Genomic DNA, 10,097 nt, shown 5'->3' on the forward strand with positions numbered 1-10,097 from the left:
TGAAGGAAGTATTAATTTAAATTAAGCACTCAGAGACATTTATTAGTAAGGTAATCAGCAGCAAATAAGCTGGTTAATCAGTTTCTATATCCATATATATCTTTCAGAATCAATGTTTTCAACTGAGACCATTGCCAAGTGGTTAGAATAAGACAGAGAGAAAGCCCGCATGAAATACATTTCATTTGCTCGGCTAATGTCTGCGGAGCCCTATTGGCGTCTCCAACTGCACTCATTGATGCAGCTACAACGACTGTATAAAATGTGTTAGATTGGCATGAAAAGGCACTGACTGAGAGCTGGTGGGGTTTCCATTATCTGGGTGGACATCTTATTTACTTTAGGGGATCCTGAGGGCAAGATGAAAGTATATGAGAACTGAGATGGGGCGTGGGACGTAAGCTGATGGGGTTTTTGGTTTGGTGAGGGGTGGCGGATAGGGAGGTTTACAATCATCCAGGCTATGCAAAATGCGGCTTTGTGATGTCCCTGGTCTCCCTCGCACCCTCAGGAGAAGGACCGGTGGGTGGAACATTTTCCTAATTAGAATCTGCAAAATTATGAAACTGGAAGCCCTGTGGTTCCTTGCATTTTAGAGATTGTGATTTTATAGAGCCCATCCCTTCAGTGTAGCTCAAAAGCTGGGTAGAGGAGAAAGTGTCATTTTTAACTTCAACCAGGAGTCACATAAAGGAGGGCAGGGATTGCTTCTCAAGGCACATCGTGCTCTTTAGTCATTTGAATTGCTTCTGAATCCCTCGGGATACTGTACATGGCACGGTACCGTTCCTTCTGTTGATTCCTGGGGTTACCAGCCCCCTGCCGAGTGCATACTTAAGTCAATATTTCTGTTAATTGTTACATTACAAATTGTTCCATATCCCAGTGGTGGGAGTTCACGCTGATGCCAGCCATGGAATGACAACACCTACACACAGTCCCAAGAGGTCCTCACGTGCTGTGGGATTTGCCTTTTGAGAATTTTATTTAGTATATCATTCACACGTCAGCACTAATAGAATAGACAGAGGATGGCAATAGATTTATTTGCAGCCTATCAAATCCTAAGTGGAGAGGGCTTATTGCCATGTTTTAAGTGTGCCTGGGACACCTGGAGTTCAGTAATGTGTTCATATGCTTATACTCACTTCCACCTCAATTTTCAACCCCAAGATCTGTCGGACAATGGGTCTAATTTTGAGTCATGTAAACTATGATAATTAAAAGCTGAGACAGATGCATTAAGAGAATATATTTCTTACATTACGCAAATGCACTTTATTTGTATGTGTTTGTTTGGTCTGCAACTCATGGAGAGCTTTGAGAAAAAGTGTGGTTACTGTGGGAACTATTTGAAGACTTTAAGTTTCTGAATCTGGAATCTGCAAAGTTGGAAGCTTAAATGGACTGGTGAGTTGGACCCTTTCCTCCCCCAATCTAGGGTCTAGGGCACATGCGCTCTGTCAGACTCTGGGCAAATCATGCCTAACTTCTCCTCCTTGCAGATAAAGCTGATGCTAACTTTCCCCAAGTGCTGGCTGTCACAGCCAATGGAATGCTCAGGATTTATGAGAAATATCATTAGCTCTTTGGAAGAAGGCACTCGGAATAAAATAAGCCTTTTTTGACCAAAGTCATCATTGAAGGTTTTTTTCTCCCCTTTGGAAATTTGAAAGGGAAAAAAGTACTAAAAAGGATGTTGGGTTTGCTCATACAGAATAATCCTACAGAGACATCAGCCCTGATAACTGGGCATGAAAACCGCACACCCTATCTTGTGCTTAACCCAGTGGAATCCTGTGGAGAACTGGGTGGCCCGTGGGACTTGGAGGCAGTGGCATTCATTCTTAAGGGCTATGTTCTCCCTGACAAAGTGGTTGGGAAACTCTCTTCTCACTCCTACTTTTTCTCCCATTGTTCCCTAAAAGACCCAAAGTGCCACTGGTCACTAAATCTCCCATAACAAGCAGTGACTTTGTATTAAAATGTATATAATATAACCACGTAGTAGATGCCACATATATCAAGTAATTCCCATATAATTAACTCATTTAATTTCCAAAACTATCCTATGACATGGAGACTTTTATCATGCTTCATTTTACAGATGAGGAAACTGAGTCACACAAGGTCACACATTCAGGACTGTTTGACTTAAAAACCTAAGCATTGAACTACCCAGCTCAGTGAATTTAGCCAAGGCTAATGTGACTACTGCTGGCCCAAGGGTTATCTCCGGGTCTCTTAGTATTTTGAAATATCCCTGAAGGATTCCCCTCCCTCTTCATCACTACCCCACTGGAGCTCAGCTAAATATGCAGCTCCTTTGTGTCTGTGCTCTGCACTCATTGTCAATGCTTCTTACAAAGGAGACAGATCCCCACACATGGCCACCCCTGTCCTGCTTCTAACCCCCAAGTTGTGAAACAGGGCTGAGTGCTGACAGAATGAGCAGAGAGGCTGCTCATTCCTCAGTGACTCCAGAGAAGTCCAAGTCATATGAAGAGGACAGCCTAGGTAGGAAACTCAGCTCTCTTACTTGTTAGCCATATAACTGTGGGCAGGTAACTTGATCTCATGGTGCCTCAGTTTCCTCATCTGTGAAATGGGAAAAATAGCAGCATGTACTTTATAGGGGTATTATGAGGATCAAATGAGTTGTTTGTTTGGTGTTTGGTGTGTGGTCAGAGCCATATGTCTTAGTAGTTCCTGTTATGATTCCTTGTGTAACTCTCAAAGTATAGACTGAGACAATGATCTTAAAAATTTTGGCTCGCTCCAGATTGTCAGTTTGCATCACTGAGACAAGGACGGATTTGTCCACCACTACTGGGAGAACTGGGTGGCCCGCAGAATTGGCCTACTGTTCCGAAGTTATCTAGACATGCCCCCAATATAAAAGCTTGTCCACAAAATTGCGTGGTTCGTCTATTTGTAAGAAATGCCTTTCATTCCACAAAAACGTTCTTGCTCTGGACCAGGTAGATTCTAGAGACACAAAGCTGAACAAGCCTAAGGCTTGGTTCCCTTTCCCAAAGACCACACGATCTAGATGGCGGCAAATAACCTAACTGTAATACAACATGGCAAATGTAGTAAAAGTCTCAAGGAAAGCATGAAAAAGGTGGAGGGGCTTAACTACGTTTGTAACTGCTGGGTCAGAACAGTCATTGAAGACTTCCCAAATTAAGTGACATTTGAACCAGGGCTTGAAGAATGAGTTAGAGTTTGCTTTTGGAGAACGGGAGATGAATATGGGCAACCAAGAAGAAAGAACGTCTTGAAGATATGCACGAAGCTATAAAAATTTGGACTGTGTTTAAGGAACATTCTCTGTAGGGCAACGGTGGGGTTCACACTGGGATGAAGCAGGCTGTGAAGGGAATCACTTGTTTCCTAAAGACAGGAAGTAATGATGTTTAAATTCTTTGGTTGTAAGCAACAGAAATGAATTCTGGCAGCTTAAGCAAAAGGAAACGTTACAGAACTTAATCATTCCTGTAAATGATTTACAGGCCACCAACGGGGGGGAGGGACGGCAGTGTTCTTTGGGCATTGCCCCACTGTTTCTTCTACCTTTGTTTCACTATGATTAAAAAAATCCCGGAGGGGGCTTCCCTGGTGGTGCAGTGGTTGGGAGTCCGCCTGCCGATGCGGGGGACATGGGTTCGTGCCCCCATCCGGGAAGATTCCACATGCCGCGGAGCGGCTGGGCCCGTGAGCCATGGCCGCTGAGCCTGCGCATCCGCAGCCTGTGCTCCACAGCGGGAGAGGCCACAACAGTGACAGGCCCGCGTACCGCAAAAAAAAAAAAAAAAAAAAAAATCCCAGAAGAGAGATTCTGATTGGCTGAGCTCAAGTCACATGCTCACCACAGGGTTTTACTAGGTGATGGAAGGAAAGATGGGGTAGGCAGACCCTCCAGAACCCCTTCAACTTCTAAAATGACAGCACACTAGAGGGTACCAAGACTATGCCTAATCAGGAAAGGTAATTCCCCTAAAGGAAATCAGGGTGCTGATAGGAAGGGCAACTATTTGATGGATAGACAAAAAATAACAGATGTCCATTCCAAATAAAAATAATAATAGCTTCTGTTTATTAACGATATGTCATATACCATGCTGAATACATATTTTTCATATTTGTTTTATTTAATCCTCATAACAATTCTAGGAGCAGGTGTACTCCCACTTTATAGGGTTGGGGTAGGCATATCCCATTTTTACAAATGAAAAAAACTGCAGCTCAGAGAGGTTAGGTCCCTTGCCCAAGGTCACACAGCTAGTAAGTGAGCAAGTCAGAACTCAAACCCAAATGTCTCTAGTGACAAAGCTCTAAATGATTGCACTTTGTACCTCCAAGTTTTGGGGTGAAGTGCAAATGTCTGCAGGTTGACATCAGCTCCCCACTGTCCCACCTCAGCCTTTCCTTCTGCCCTACCACACCTGAATAATCACCATCAATTTTGGGGGGCGGCCCAAAGATCCACATCGTGGAAAGGAGCAGAGTTACCTTGCCAGCTGGTCAGCATCCTCTGCACTTGGGCTAAAACCTAGTCTCTCGAATCCTTTGTGGGTAATATGCAAAACCCCAAATCAATTCATTCCAAAGCAATTTACAGCGTCACTTCCTTTTGAGCCCCAGGAATGGGAAGGTACACATTCGCTGGGCTCTGAAGCATGTTGTTTTAATTAATGACTGAGCAGGAGCTTCTGCAATCCCTGAGGGCAGGTCCACCCTCATTTAAAAGAATTCCACAGGAATTAAACTTACCCCAGAAGGTAGCACGGATCACTTGCTCATCTCCTGGTAACTTCTCCCAAAGTACTGGGCCTGCCATTTTCAAATCTAGCATCACATATTTAGTATAAATGGGGAAAACTATTTATTCACGTCATCTAGTCAGCCAGTGGGTCATTAATCTAGTCTCTAGTGCTAAATGCTTATAAGTGTTACTTAACCCACCTAAACAGTGAAAGGTAGGCATAGGATCCTCATTTTATAGACAAGGAAATGGCGTCTCAGGTAGGTGAAGCAGCTAGCTTAAGGCCACACAGTAAGTAAGGGGCTCTTTCCCAGCTGCTGTGCAGTGTTCTGAGTCTTAGCACTCAGCAAATGTTCACTGACCTGAATCTTTTTACAGATTTTGAGCAGCAGTGATGGCTCTGTTCCAGTCTTCACAGGTACCTTCCCTGAATCATCCAGAAAGGACCCATGTTGCCTCCTGCCAGGAAGGGATGCCTGAGAGTTCCAGCAAGACAGAGACTCTTGAACTGATCTGCCCATTCCCAGAGCTGTCTTCTCCAAGTCACCATCCACACTGGCCACCAGTGACGTGTCTAAAATGCAAAACCAATCATGCCACTTTGGAGCTTAACATCCTTCGATGGCTCCCAATTACCTTCACTAGAAAATCCACATTCACATGGAGTGCAAGACCCTTCATGATCTGGCCCTTGCCTACCCCCTCTGTCTCATCTACCAGAATATCCTCCCATGCTCTCTTCAACGTCCTCCCATGCTCTCTTCATGCTCGTTGGTCGTACAACTCTCCCAACACCCTTAAAGGCACTGACACACCTCTGTTCACTTGTTCTTTGTACAACCCCCTTCCCTTCTATATCTGTCTAGCTAACGCCTATTCAACCTTCAAAACTCAGCTCAGCCATCCCCTCTCTGGAAAGTTCCCACCAGCATGATTGTGTCCATCCTCTGTGCTCCTCTGAAGACTCCCATAGCAAACCAGGGGGACCATCACTCTGGGCTGTAATGATACGGGTGACAGGAAGTTTTGGGGCTGCATAGGACATAAATCCCTACTCAAATGAGAATAAACAAAAAGGAAATAGTAAACCTATCTCACATAAAGGCCATTTGTAAGTATAGTGGGCTTCAGATGTGATTCAATCAGTGTTTATTCTTTGGTTCTCTGTAATTTTCTCAGATCTGCCATTAACTTTATCCTCAGGCTAACTTCCCCAAAGGCAGCTAAGAGGGCTGCTAACAGCAGTGGGGGCAATACAGCTAGAGGGGAAGAGAGAGAACCTTCTCCTTGGTTGTCCTTCCCTTTGGTATGATGAGGTCAATTTAGGTCGCATGCGCATCCTTGGACCAATTTACCACCACCCAGGGAAAGTGGAATACTCATTGGCTGCAGCTAGGATACCTGAGTGAATCACAGACAAGTACGTGTGTAGGAGTCCCATGATTGGTTTAGCCCACTATGAATCAGCGTCCCCTAAGTCACATAGCTTATGTAGAGGAGGGGTGGGTACCTGAATAAAGATGGAGTTCTGCCAGGAAGGAGGAAGAAGGCAATGGATGCTGTCTAAGCCACTTCATTGGCCGCTTGAGTGCATACACACATCTGTCATCTCATAAGACTGTAAGCCTCCGGAGGACAAAGATGATGATTTGTTTATCTCTGCATCCTGCCATTCACCACAATACCTGAGTAACCTTTGGGGAAAAAAAATGAGATGAGTTATAGTTATTAAAATGTTGCTGGAGCTGAAGTTTATTCACAGTAAATTAAAGGTTCAGGTTTGCATGAGATAAAGGGGAAAGGCACTATTTCTCCCTGCTGGACCTCTGCTTGCTATATGGATTAGACCCTTGTAAGAGACATGTTTCTGTCTGCCAAGCTTTAGAAACAGTGATCTAAGAGTCAGACATTTCTTATTAAAGTTTAAAAAACATAGCTTTAAGTCATGCATTATATTGAACACTTGCATATCTCATCTGATTCAGTAGGTTGTAAACCTCACAGAGGTCACATTTTGTACCAGTAGTCACTTTTTACATCGCCAAACATTAAATAAAAATAAGAATTATTATGAAGAATAGAGATGTCCGTAGAGACCACTAACATGACACGTGAATATTATTATTATTAAGGACAGTATTATTTGGAGTCTGAAGTTTACAATGGCTGGCTCATCTCTAAGCTTCATTTTTTCCTTATTGAATTGAAGAGGAAAGGGCAGATTCTATCAATGCTCATCTGTTTTTTTAAAAAAAAAAACCTATTTAAAATACGGGTTCTTAACCCACAGCAACCTAGGGATGCTATGACTCCCTAAAACAGATGCAAAATTGTGTGCATGTGAACATTTTTATCAAGAGAGAGATCATAGTTTTTGTTATATTCTCAAAAGGGTTTCTGATCCACAAAAAAGTTTAAGAGCCACAGATATCAGAGGGGAATTCCCTCAAGACATTGGTTGTCCCAATGACTGGGGTTTCACATAAAGAAGAAAAGCTTTTCCCAGGGTCAGATTATTAACTTAAATTGGTTGCTTCCAGGAAATAGGTCATCCTTGGGTTTCTTTTAGGATGTTTTAACTCCAAGAGTTTTAGAGTCAGTAGATACTTGAAATGAATGGGGCTCTGTAAGGAGAAATCAGAGAAGCAATTCCACAGCTCTCACATCCGCCCATGCCCACCCCTAAACCTTTCTTCAGCCTTTTCTTGAAGCTAAGAGGGCCTATTCTGACTCTCAAACACATCCTCGTTAGCGGCGTTGCCCCCACACTTACTGGGGACAATCTGTAATTTGCCTAGCCAGCCGAGGGACTTTCCCTCAGCTAACATCTGTCAGCAGAAATACAGCTAGTGGTTGATTGCTTGTCTCTGAAACCTTGCAATTTTGATGCATCATCCCCTCAACCATAATATGTAAAACAGTAAAAGGAAAGTAAAATCAGGAGGGAGTGTGGCTGTGTGCATGCACGTCCCTGGGTGTCTGTTCAGGGATGGTTCTGAAAAGGTGCTGTCTGGTTCTCCCCATGAAGCATCCTTGTCAAAGAAGGAGGATTTGTATTGTTAGTTATCTGATTTTTCTTTGTTTCCCTTGTTTCAGTGTTCAGTTGCATTTTACTGTTCAGAACTTGAAGGATGCATTCAAACTTATGGAGCATGACATTTTAACTATCTCATCTCACCATGATTTATCTCAATTTACTTTCCTCCAAACTGTAGTCTTGAGAAAAGCACACCACCTCCAGGTTCTCCAATGGGTAGAAGACTGTAAACGGCATTAAATGAGCCCAATGTCAGTTAACTTGTGAGCAAGGCTTACTCATTAGATCCTGATTGTTCTCCTAATGAGATGCTTTCCTTCAGGATGGGAACGTGGGAACATCCGCAATGGTCTCTGCAGTGCTTGCTGAACGTTCAATACGAAACAGCAAAGATGATGAATCAAACGATCCCCAATGAACGCGGGGATGTTCTGAACCCATCAGCCTGGCAGATCCTTAACACTTCGTATTTGAGGTTTCTGTTCCCCAAACATTTGCTCTGCCCCCAAATGATGCATCACCCGCAAAATGCATCAATCCCAGGGCCCAGGGTGTTGCTGCCAGCGTATAGTTCACTGTCTTTAGTTGACTTCCATGTTAAAGTCAACCTCAGCTGAACTTTGGTGGTAAAAACTCAACTCTGTCTGCACTCTCTCTAGGAGCCTCTGCTTCTGAGTGGAATGAATCGATAATGAGGTCATGAACAAATGTTATTAATGCCTTTTATTAGTTATATGGATGTTAATGTGTCCGATCGACACACAACTTTCTACCTCTCTAGTCTAACGCGCGTGACCCTAAGTTCCCCCTCCTCTTCCTCTCTCTCTTTCATTCAGTCACAGTTACAGTGAAAGAATAATATATCACAAGCCATGACCACTTGGCTTTTATGAATTATCTGTTTAGAAAGATGCGAAGCTACCTTTTATAGCCACCATAATAGGTACTTAGACACAGTGGATCAATAGTGAACAAGTTTGCTGGTTATAGTTAATGGGTACCAAAGGGACACTCTGACAGTGACCTCTGACATTGTGTCTGACAAGAAATCTTTAGAGCAAAAAACAAGGAAGACAGACAGTTTTTAAATTTATGAAAGTAGATCCATAGCAAATCATGACAGTTTTCTTCAGGCGGAAATAATTTGGATTTGCGGGAAGTCACTCATTTCTGCACACCCCTTAATTAGGACCCCTGAACTAGAAATAGCAGTCCACTTCTACGCTTTTTGGAAACAGCTATGGTGCCAGGCCTGACACAAGCCTGCTTGTTATCCAAGGAGAACCAACTGAGATTGTTTTCCTGTCGAAAAGGACTTTTCTCTTTATGAAATATGCTGTCATTTATAATTTTAAGCAGGCACAGATTTGTTAAACAGCTACACAGTAATGGGTTTCTATAAGAAGATCCACAGACCCATAGTTCTGGAAAGAAATTGAGCTTATGAGATATTTAAAAACCTAATGGGAATGGAATATTTTGGGTTTCTTCAAAAGATGGTTTCTGCTCTGCACATTGTCAAGGGAGTTGAATAATAAATCCATTGTTATGTGTCTGAGAGTTTGAGGCAATTATATTTTCATACATCCTATGGAGTTGATCTTAGGGAAATCCACCAGGGTGCCTAGCCCACATTTTCCCCTCACTGCACTGTGGGGGACTCCCAAGGGTGAATGTTAACGGTGGCAAGCAGGTTTAAAAAGAGTCGGGGAAACAGGTAATTTGTGAGTGGTCTTGAAGAGAGCAGACTGCAGCATTCCACCTGGCAGAGAAATTAATATACGCGGCACCCAATCCAAAAGAGTGGAAAGGCCTGTGTGTGCAAAGCCCTCTTCACTCCACTCCACATGTACATACCGTATTATGATGTCACACTCCAGTAGCACTGCTCTGAAGTCTCAATGGTCTCCCTGCTGTTAAGCACCATTGAAAACACATTTGTCCTGACTGTTCTTTTCTTTTTAACCCCCTCTCATCTGTGTAAGATGAATCACTCCTGGATCCAGACTGACTCTGAGGGCAGAGCCAGGTCCTGACGAGGTAACCAGCCTCCTATGGCTTAAACATTTTAATTAATTTCAACACTAATGCACAAATGAGAGTTAATCACCCTGCTGCAGTGCTTTCTAATTTACTAAGTTTATTCATTAAAACTTTCCTTACTGAACTTTGATTGAATGTCATGCTTTTTTGGAGGCCTTTCAAACTGCCTTAAGGGTTTTTAAGGTGGTATCTCGGGCAGCTGCTGAAAGCTTTTAGTGTTTGCTTAAAGAGAAGAATGGGGAGGATCTG

At 43.1% G+C, this 10,097-nt stretch overlaps 1 long non-coding RNA gene across 1 annotated transcript in view; it reads right to left on the reverse strand.

Annotated features, from left to right (window-relative positions):
- Window positions 1-9,846, reverse strand: part of LOC113624575 (uncharacterized) — a 10,631-nt gene extending 785 nt beyond the window's left edge. Inside the window, exon 1 of the long non-coding RNA XR_003434396.1 lies at window positions 9,663-9,846. This is a non-coding gene — a long non-coding RNA (uncharacterized LOC113624575). The remainder of the gene's footprint in view (window positions 1-9,662) is intronic.
- Between the last annotated feature and the right edge of the window lie 251 nt (window positions 9,847-10,097).

This window comes from Aethalodelphis obliquidens, unplaced genomic scaffold (genome assembly GCF_003676395.1).
Source record: "Aethalodelphis obliquidens isolate GAN/ISIS:26980383/991018 unplaced genomic scaffold, ASM367639v1 scaffold13, whole genome shotgun sequence".
NCBI lineage: Eukaryota > Metazoa > Chordata > Mammalia > Artiodactyla > Delphinidae > Aethalodelphis > Aethalodelphis obliquidens.